Here is an 11,264-nt window from a genome sequence, read left to right as displayed (position 1 = left end):
ACAACAACAACAACAACAACAACAACAACAACAACAACAACAACAACAACAACAACAACAACAACAACAACAACAACAACAACAACAACAACAACAACATTAATAATAACAATAATAATATTATTATTATTATCAACAACAACAACAACAACAACAACAACAACAACAACAACAACAACAACAACATTATTAATAATAATAACAATAATATTATTATTATTATTATTAACAACAACAACAACAACAACAACAACAACAACAACAACAACAATAATAATTATTATTATAATTATTATTATATTAATAATAATAATACCAATTATTATTATCCATCCATCCATTATCTTTACTCGCTTCTTCCTTTTCGGGTTGCAGGGGTCACTGGTGCCCATGTCTATCCATCATTGTGTAGAGGCAGGGTACACCCTGGACAGGTCTCCAGTCCAGCACAGGGACACATCGAGACAAACGAAAAAAACAACTATTGTCTCTTACTCACATCTAGGGACAATCAGTTTAACATGCATGTTTTTGGTCTGTGGGAGGAAACTGGAGTACCTGGAGAAAACCCACACATGCATGGAGAGAACATGCAAACTCTACCCAGAAAGACCTCTGGACTGGGATTTGAACTGGGGTGACCTTCTCGCTAAGAAGCGGCAGCTCTACCAACTGCACCATCATGCTGCCTGTTATAATTATTTCAAAGTTCATGCGCAATAATCCAGGTAAAAATCCAACAATGTTCTGTCAGGTCATCTGGATGGTTTCTTATTTTGCTGAGACGTTTCATCCTTCATCTAAAGGACTTCTTCGATCTGAGGAGCCAGCCACCAAACAAACTTATTCCCACAAACGGCATACTCCATAGTGGAAAAAAAACCCAGTTTGCTGGTGATAAGATGGTCTCCAGGCCCATCCTCTCCCCCATCAACTCCACTGAAACAGTAAATGGTAAATGGACTGTACTTACATAGCACCCTTCTATCTGATCAAGATACTCAAAGTACTTTACACTACAATCTGTGCCCTCAATTACCCATTCATACACTTGATTATAGACAAAGAATAATCAGAGCTTTATCACATTCATACACCGATGGGACACACATCAGGGGTTCAGTGTCTTACCCAGGGACACTTTGGCATGTGACTGCTGGTGGAATCGAACCCCCAACTCTTGCACTGTAGGATGACTGCTCTAATCACTCAGTCACAGCCGCCCACAGTAATGCCAAATTGGTTAAAAACATCAAAGTTCATGCTCAATAATCCAGGTAAAAATCCAGCAATGTTCAGTCAGGTCATCTGGATGGTTTCTCTTTTTTGATGAGACGTTTTGTCCTTAATCCAAAGGACTTCTTCAATCTGAGGAGCCACCAAACAAACTGATTCCCACAAACAGCATGCTCTTTTCCTACTATGGAGTATGCTGTTTGTGGGAATCACTTTGTTTGGTTGCTGTCTGTCTGTGGTTGCGTCAATAAGGGCATCCGGCGTAAAAACAGTTGCCAAGTCGTCGTGCGAGTAGGTTTGCGTTGGTGACCTCAGAGGAAAGGAGCAGCCGAAAGAAGATTATTATTATTATCATCATTAATTCCTGCCAATGTTTCTTGTTTTTTTAGCAGCCTACATCTTTGCTGTAACCTGTTCAGCATCCCCCCCCCCCCCCCACACACACACACACACAGCCATAGTTTCTTCTCAGTTCCCCTGTTTGCCCATTCACTCACACCTGTAATTTGTTAATTCACATGTTTTAGCAGCCCTGACTCACTAATCAACTCTTCCAGCAGGTAAGACCTCCTTGTTAACTTTCACTCCTCGTCAGGTCCTCGTATGTAAAGTTTGCTCGTTTCAGCTCCAGTTTTTGTCACATTCTGTCTGGTTTCATTTTTGTTTTACTTTGTTAAAATCATTCTTGGATTTTACCTGCCTGCCTGCAATAATGGGTGCTCATAGACGCCACAACCAACCACTGCATTTAGGTGTACAGCTAATTAATCTTTTATGTGAATTTCAAATAATTACATGCATTGGTTCATGAGATATTTTGCTAAAAGACAGGGTTGATTCCAGTAATTAGCAACGTTTTAGAACAGATGTTGTGCAATCAGTTAGTTCTCAAAGTATTCTCTAAGCTACTACTACATCACATTTCACCAAGTGGATGAGTTAGTCATTATCCTGATTTGCTGTGGGTGCCATTTGGAATACAGTTGTCAAAAGTTAATCGGTTGTATTTGAGAAAATATAATAGTTGTGTTCAGCCTAAAAAACAAAAAACAAAACAGAAATTGATTTAAACAAAGAAACCAAGTTTTTGTTTCAGTTTTTATTTGTTTTACCAGCTGCTTGATGTGAAACTTGAAGGAAATTTTGAATTTCTGAGTATTTTTGTTTGACACTAACTTTGAACACCTAAGACTGGTGACAGATGGTAGATTTAATGACTTTCACTTAGAGTTGGAGAACAACGTGAGTTAATTATTTTTGCACTGGAAACTAGTTTGAAATGGCAAAAAATTAAACTGAAATGTATTAGAATAATAAAATAAAGTGCATAATAAGGTGCAGATGCAACAAAATACATCACTGTATCATTTGCATAAAAGTAGAAATTCGTGTTTGATTGTTCTCATTAAAGCCTGTTGCTTTATGGAAAAAATAGGTGTGGCCCTAGAACAGATCCCTTGGGAACACCTCTGGCTGCACAAAGGAAGTTAGCTCAATATTTGCAAGATTTATTTCCTAATAAGTTAAAACACAGAAATTAGTTTTAAAATGTCCAAAACCGTAACATGAAATGAGAACAATGTTTATGACAGAAGCAGTATTCTCAGGTATTGTCATAGAGACTGTGGTCTAGAATTAGTCACACAGGATGATAATTTTACTGATGAGAACAAGGAGCTGCTAATTGTTCGTGATTGCTAGATGTGTTTTCATTTCATTCTTTGTGGGAGGACGGCAGCTTGTGATGTTGGGTCTTCCTGTATAAGAACACTCTGGTCTGACCTGGTCCCCTGCTGCCCTTCTCTTTTCCAGAGTTTCTACTTTTACCAGTATGTTCACGCCATTCACACTCACCGTCTGACTTCATTTGTCCTCTGACTTTATAGCGGTAATCACCTAAGAAGACCGTGGCGCTTATTTAACCTTTTACTTGAAAGAAAGATCCGAGAGGCTTGTACGTGTCCAGGCTGCTGCTGTTTTAATCACAGATGGGTGACATTTAACGTGTGCTTGTACTAAATGCCTTTCATATTCCTGTTGTTGCAATTTGTAAGGAGAAAAATGAAAGAAAGGGGAAAAGAGAAAAGACTTTGTGGGTGTGATGCAAATGAGATGAAGATGTCAAAGAAGAAGATATTTCAGTTGTGGACAAAATGAGGATAAAATGGCACAGACATCCTTTCTAGGAAGAAGTGGATAAGATGTGCTCACTTTTCTGGGAAATCCACAGGCTTGGTCTTTATCTTATTGTGCAAAGCCAGTATGTACTCGTCAATGAACGGACACTGCAGGGAGAGAACGTACAACGAGTTATTACTGAATCAGATACAATCATCCTCCTTACACACAGACAAGACAAAGTACAGCAGCATTATATTCGGCTTGTTTTGTTCATTCTAATAAATAGTTCAAAGCCAATAAGGTGGCAGACATTGTTCCCACTGATGAGCCTCTGCCTGTTGATAACAAGCAGCGGACCGAGTGGAGACTTCCCTTCTATCATTTGTGGAACAGATGCTGATAAAGGAGTGAGAGACAGAAAAGGTGCAGACTTGCCTTCCCAAAAACGAAGCAGTAGAGGGTGATTCCCATAGCCCACACGTCCAGCGCCTTAAAGAAAGTGACAATAGAGATAAATGCACTGTACTTATATAGCACTTTTCTATCTTATTTCAAGATACTCAAAGCGCTTTACACTACAATCCGTGTCCTCGTTTACCCATTCATGCATAATTCTACTACATCTCTACAAAGATAATTGAACAAATTATTCTAAAGAGACTAATCAGTGCTTTAGATCACATTCATACACTGATGGGACACGCATCAGAGGCTTTGAGGGGTTCAGTGTCTTGCCCAGTGACACTTCAGCATGTGACTGCTGGTGGATTCGAACCCCCGACTCTCGCAATGGAGGACGACTGCTCTAACCACTCCGCCACAGCCGCAGAGATGATAAATGCAAATCAAAAGGTACGCCGACTGAACACACGCACACACCAAATGAAACTTACTGTAAAAGAAAAGCAGCACAGAGTTAATCAGTGTAGGCTGCACACAGTTGTATGTGTGGAATCGAAAGTTATTTTTGGAGGGTGTCTTTGTAAAAAGTCTTTAAGATGGATTGCACATTCAGATAGCAGAGACCTCTTTTATCCTCCAGCCAGTGTTTCACTCTTCACTAGAAATCCATTCCTGTTACTTGATAGATAAAAGGTGATTAATCCAACCTTTCATATCTGTGCCATTTATCTCAGTGCCTCACACACGTGGTGTATGTCAGGGGTGACAGCCAGAGGGCTTTAAGTGACATTTAGCAGTAGGAACGGAAACATTTCACTTGTAATTTACATGCTCCCTGGAAATGACATCGACCATACTCCAAATCTGAAAAAAGGACAGACTGAACCAGAGAGAAAAGGGCACTCACTAGGCCTGAATATATTTCTTGAAAGCTTGACAAACCAGCAGAGCGAGGCCCTTAAGTGGCTCTTTTACCCCTGTGGCTTTTTGTCTGCAATCAAACGTTCTATTCTGGCGCCTCTTTAATGTAGAGTCCTTCTCTCAGAAAATCCAGCAGCCTCTTCTGACAGCTGCTGGAGGAGGGAACATAAGGCTGGATTCATACTATACAAGACGCAAGACGTTTGATCTTCCTGACGAGGTTGTGAGAAGGTTTTTTCACATGAACAATTTATACTTGAGGAGAAACCGCAAGGGGAGAAGTCCATGTAAGCCACAGTAGAACGTCACATGCAAACAGAAACAACACCGCGAGAGCACGGTTAGCAGAGTGGACGTTTATTCTCAGCTGATGATGGAGGAGTTGGAGGAGGAAGATCTGGTGTTTCTGTTAACAACAGAACTTTATTGTCATAAAGAGACGGCCACTGTTTCCAACAAACAGTGCAGGAACACATCCCAACGCTGTCCAAACAATATGTACTCCCTCTTGGAAAGAACATCCATGGAGAGCCACCTGTGGTGCTGCCTCCTTCCATAAGTGCTTTAACTATCTATATAAGTTTTATTTGACTTTATTTGCAAGTTTGGCTGGAACAGTTGTAATTTCTAACTTATAAGCTGCCAATATATAAATTTAGAATACCGTATTTTTCGGACTATAAGGCTCACTGTTGATTTTTGAGAAAATTTAATGATTTTAAGTGCACCCTAAAGTCAGAAAAATACAGTATAAGTATGATAAATTATACAAATAAAATCAAATTTTGAAATATATTAGTATGCAATATGAAGTAAAATTAAACAAGTTGCCTGAAAATAGTTTAGCCCCATGGTAAATTTAATAATAAAAATACAAAATGTAAAACCAATTAGGGTAACTGACAAAGACTTGTGTTATTTATTAAACAAAAAAAAAAGGCAAAATTTTAAAGTTGCTGAGATTAACTAAGTCCAACCTTGTTGCTTCCATTGGATTTAGCCAGAAACTGCTGATCAAATGTATTGATTAACTGATCATCATCAGTGTGAGCGCCTTTATAAAAGCAGTTGTTTTATCAGTTTGCTGCTCTGGAGCGTACAGGTGTGTGTTAACACGATGTCAAGGCGAAAAGACATCAGCAATGACTTTAGAGAAACAACTGTTAGTGCCCATCATTAAGGGAAAGGTTAAAGAATTTGAAGTTCATCATTTTACAATGACAAGTGGAAAACATTTAAGGCAGCTGCCAGTCTTCCCAGGAGTGGACGTCCCTGTAAAATTTCCCCGAGGTCAGACTGTGCAATGATCAAATAACAGAATGGCAAAAAACAAACAAACAAACAAACAAAACCTCTGAACGCTAGAGCCATCATTTCTAACATGGGCCCAAGTCGGGCCGAGACAAAATAATGTGCTGGATGGGTCGGGTCGGTGTCGGGCTTTTGATTGTGTCAGCGGATGCGCTCGGCCGACGATCCAATTTGGATAACCACCAGCAGCTCGTGGCCGTTTGACCGTGCACTGACTGGCCGGTTGAAAGAGGTACAAAAAAGTTCAGCTGGATGACTGCCAGTGACCCACCTGTGGCTTAACTGGACCCAGCTGCTGCGTCAGCGGACGCGCACGGCCGACGACCGTTAATAACTATAATATTATAATAACTATAATAATCCACCGACTCGTGTTAATAAATAAGTAATCTTATGTTTTCCTTTCTTTGAAATACGTTTTTAAATCATGTCAAACTGCTTTGCTTACTAAAGCAGTAAGAGATTAATTTAAATTATTATATTATTTTTTTCCGGGTTCTGGCCTGCAATCACAGTTAATTGGTCGGTTTTGGGTCAGGCTCGGAAAAAATGATAAGGGTTCGATCCGGGCCGAGTTGAAATTTTTAGGCCCGAATGCAACTCTACTACATGCTACAGGTTTCAGTTAGCAGGTTAAAGTTATTCAAATTCAATTCAATTCAAATTCAAAAAATCTTTATAAATCCCAGAGGGAAATTAAGTGTTGTAGCTTATCATCCTGGTTTCATTCAAGAGTTGTTATAGATGCTGATAGCTGTGGGCAGGAAGGATCTCCTGCAGTGAAGCCGAAGAATATGGTCACAGATACGGATCCGTCCACCCAGATCCAGCTTGCTGTCAGATCAGACAGGCCCCTCGGTCCTCCAGGGCAGCAGGATTGCACAAATGCCAGGCAGAATTTCTCCCTGAGTGATGGTCACTCCTCGTAGCAGTCTGCAGAGCTCCTCACGAGCCGAGTTTCTCACCAGCTCCAGGATCTTGGTGGTCAGATACTCGACCACCACCGCCAGGTTGACGGGAATTCGTCCATGGCGCCTCCTTTTCAACTCATTTGGGAATTGGAGATGTAGCTGAGATATTTGAGCTTTTGAGATGTTAATCAGATGCTCCTGGTTGTTAAAAAAACCACCTTGTTGCCATGGTTATGCATCATAACAAATGTCCAAAAGTAAAAAGGTTTCAGTAAAGATTCTTTCAGCTGCACAGCATCCGATACTAGAGGAAATAATCATCGTAAAAAAGTGATTTACATCCAGAAAAAAGAGGAATTAAAGTTTTCAAAAGCAATAAATCAGAATGAAAGTAACAGAGCTACTCCAACATGCAGCCGCCTTGAGCGGCGCAACTCTAGAACAAAATGACAGAACAATTAATGACAGAAAAATTGGAAAAAAAACTGAACAGGAGTTCTTTGTTCAAGAAAAAATAAAACACGGCTGCACAGCTCTGTAAAGCTTCATCTTAATGAATCATGGACTTGTGGAACAGTGTCCTTTGAGCAGTGGAGAAAGTAGAGACGTTTACGCATAACTCACAGTGCCACGTCTGGTGAAACCAAACTCAGCATATCGGCACAAACACATCTTACAAGCTGTCAGCAGTTGGGGGGGATGTTGTGATTTGGGCTTTTTTTGCAGGCCCAGGACCCGGGCATGCTGCAGAAGTGGACAAAACCTCCCCTTCAGTCCAAAGGATTTTCGAGTCAAATTTGAGGCCATCTGTCTGACAGCTAAAGCTCGGACCAAACTGGGTCATGATGCAACAGAACAACGCTCCCAAACACAGCAGCAAATCTACAAGAGAACAGCCCTGAAAGAAAAAAAAAAGTGTTGAAAACGTTTTAAAGTCCAGACTTCAACATGATTGAAATGTTGTGGTGGGACCTTAAGAGGTCTGTGCAGAAACAGATGTCTGCAGACCTGAGTGAACTGAACCAACACTGCAAAAAGTTGCTCCTGCTAAAAGAGGTTCTTCAAGCCGTTAGCTCATGATAGGGCTGCACAATAATTCAATATCGATATATGTCTCGATATACTTTTATTCAATAACGGTGATATGAGTTTTAAGAATATTTTCGATATTTCGATATGATCACAGTGTTTCACAGACGCATTTCTTTTTCTGTTCGGGTTGAAGCGGCCGCTTCAGTTTCAACCCAGACAGGAAAAGGTGCGACATAACTACATAAGTGTGTGGTGACGTGGGTGTTATGCAGAGCTCGAGACCAGAAGGCGTTAGTGGTAGCAGGCTGGGCTAGGCCAATCTCCAATGCACATCAAGTTTTTGCTTCAAAATGAGTGCCCATGACCATCAGAATGCTGAACAAGCTTTCACAAGTGAAGAGAAAGCAGACGGCATAACTGAGAAGAGAGGAAAGACTAATTTGATGGTGTGGAAGTGGTTTGGCTATCTAAATCCCCTTTTCCATAGCTCTTCTTCAACTCGACTCAACTCCATCCATCCATCCATTTTCTTCCGCTTATCCGGGGTCGGGTCGCGAGGGTAGCAGCCTAAGTAGGGAGGCCCAGACTTCCCTCTCCCCAGCCATTTGGTCCAGCTCCTCCGGGGGAATCCCGAAGCGTTCCCAGGTCAGCCGAGAAGCATAGTCCCTCCAGCGTGTCCTGGGTCTTCCTCTGGGTCTCCTCCCAGTGGGATGTGTCTGGAACACCTCACCAGGGAGGCGTCCAGGAGGCATCCTAACCAGATGCCCGGGCCACCTCAACTGGCTCCTCTCAATGTGGAGAAGCAGCGGCTCTACTCTGAGTCTCTCCTGGATAATCGAGCTTCTCATCCTATCTCTAAGTAAGAGCCCAGACACCCTGCGGAGAAAACTCATTTCGGCCGCTTGTATCAGAGATCTCGTTCTTTCGGTCACAACCCAAAGCTCATGACCATAGATGAGGGTAGGAACGTAGATCGATCGGTAAATTGAGAGCTTCGCCTTTTGACTCAGCTCTCTCTTCACCACAACAGACCTGTACAGCGCCCGTTTCACTGCAGACGCTGCACCTACTGTATCCGCCTATCGATCCCACGCTCCATTTTTCCCTCATTCGTGAACAAAACCCCAAGATACTTGAACTCCTCCACTTGGGGCAGGACCTCCTCCCTGACCCGGAGAGGGCACTCTACCCTTTTAAGGCTCAAGACCATGGTCTCAGATTTGGAGGAACTGATCTTCATTCCGGCCTTGTTGAACTCTGCTGTGAACCGCTCCAGCGAAAGCTGTAGATCACGATCTGATGAAGCCCACAGGACCACATCATCTGCAAAAAGCAGAGAAGCAATCCTAAGGCCACCAAAACGGATCCCCTCAACACCTTGGCTGCGCCTAGGAATTCTGTCCATAAAAGTTATGAACAGAATCGGTGAGGAAGGGCAACCTTGGCAGAGTCCAACTCTCACCGGGAACAAGCCCGACTTACTGCCAGCAATGCGGACCAGGCTCAGACACCGGTCATACAAGGACCTAACAGCCTGTATCAAAGGGCCCGGTACCCCATACTCCCAGAGTACCCCCCACAGGGTTCCCCAAGGGACCCAGTCGAACGCCTTCTCCAAGTCCACAAAGCACATGTAGACTGGTTAGGCAAACTCCCACGCACCCTCCAGCACCCTGCTGAGAGTGCGGTTTTCGTCCTGGTCGTGGAACACTGGACCAGCTCTACACTCTCAGCAGGGTGCGTGGGCAAACTCCCACATCTAAGTTGTTCCATCTGAAGAGTTTCCACTCGATAGAATATGCTGCGAGTCACAAGATGAAGCACAATAAAGTTTGAGCCAACGTGTCCCTGAAACAACACCCCCCCCAGCTGTATCAAAAGAGAAACACATGCAGCAAACATCTGGTTAGGTTATGTTGTTGTTTAAAGTTAAAACTATTAATATTGACAAAGTTGAGAGTTTTGTTTGACAGTGATTTCTAATTTATTTGAAGGCTAAATACAAATAAAAGGTGAACATCAAATTATATGCAGTTTGTACAGTTTTTCTGAGGCTTTTATATCGTTTATATCGCCATTGAATTATAACGTTATCGACCGAAATTTAAAAATATATTGTGATAAAAGTTTTGGCCATATAGTCCAGCCCTAGCTCATGGATTTGTTTTATATTTTTGCTTTGTATGTCTTTAATGAACAATGATGTGTTGACTGTTATCTTTGAGGATAGAGGTGAATAATTTTAGAACATAGTGAAGACCAGATGACCAGGCGAACAAACAAAAACACAACCTGCATGTTTGTGTTAGCTCACCTTTCCACTGAAGCTCTTGCACTTCTCTGACAACGTCTCTGGAGCCATGAAGGCAGGAGTGCCTGCAGTGCTGGACAGTAAAGCATCATTGCCCTCGAACTGGTTGCTGACTCCAAAATCAGCTATTTTCACGTGGCCGTCATCACCCAGTAACAAGTTTGATGGTTTGATGTCCCGGTGAACAATTTTCTGGTAGTGCACTGATGAAACAAACAGAAAACAGACAGATTTATAAAAATGATCACAACAAAAATCATGCAAACAGCCTCCTGATTATTATTTCCTCCTGGTTCTGGTAAAACCCTTAGATGCACCTTCATGGTGCAGACAGCTTACAATGAGACAGACTGATCCCCTGGGAAAGTTTGAAATTAGCTAATTTCATGGGAACCTGCTGGAGGAAATATAATTTATTATAAATTTTTCTTCCTCCACATCTTGTGGGGGCTGTCACACAGAAACTGGGACATTTATTATTGAGATCTTTGATCCAGGACTTTCCACCACAGCAGCTGACCAAGTGTGACATTATTTAACTGTGTCCTTATTTGTACCATGCAATAACATGTACAGTAACTCTGTGAAGGCTTTATCTGTCAATATAAAATGCATCTGTCAATTTAAGACTGTGCTTTTGAATCATCTGCCAAAACAAACTGTAACAATAGATATAAAGATAACATGTGCAAAATCAAACTCAAGAAACAAAATTTTTCATTATGTCCCAAAGGAAATCACAACCAGTTTTGATTGAATCGTCCAAGCTTGACTGCATAAGATGACTTATAATCAGAACTGAGAGCCCAACAACAGCCTCGTGCTTCTGGATCCGGAGCACTTCAGTGGTCTGACGAGTTCTTACAGGAAAAAGGAATGCATGGCACTTGACTTCCTGGCAATTAACTGTAGTAGAGCTACAAACTGGATTCCAAAAAAGTTGGGACACTAAACAAATTGTGAATAAAAACTGAATGCAATGATGTGGAGATGGCAAATGTCAATATTTTATTCGTAAT

Source organism: Nematolebias whitei, chromosome 14, assembly GCF_014905685.2.
Source record: "Nematolebias whitei isolate Nwh7 chromosome 14, NemWhi1, whole genome shotgun sequence".
NCBI classification, from domain to species: Eukaryota; Metazoa; Chordata; class Actinopteri; order Cyprinodontiformes; family Rivulidae; genus Nematolebias; species Nematolebias whitei.
The sequence above is the reverse complement of the archived record's forward strand: the minus strand, read 5'-3'. Positions refer to the sequence as shown.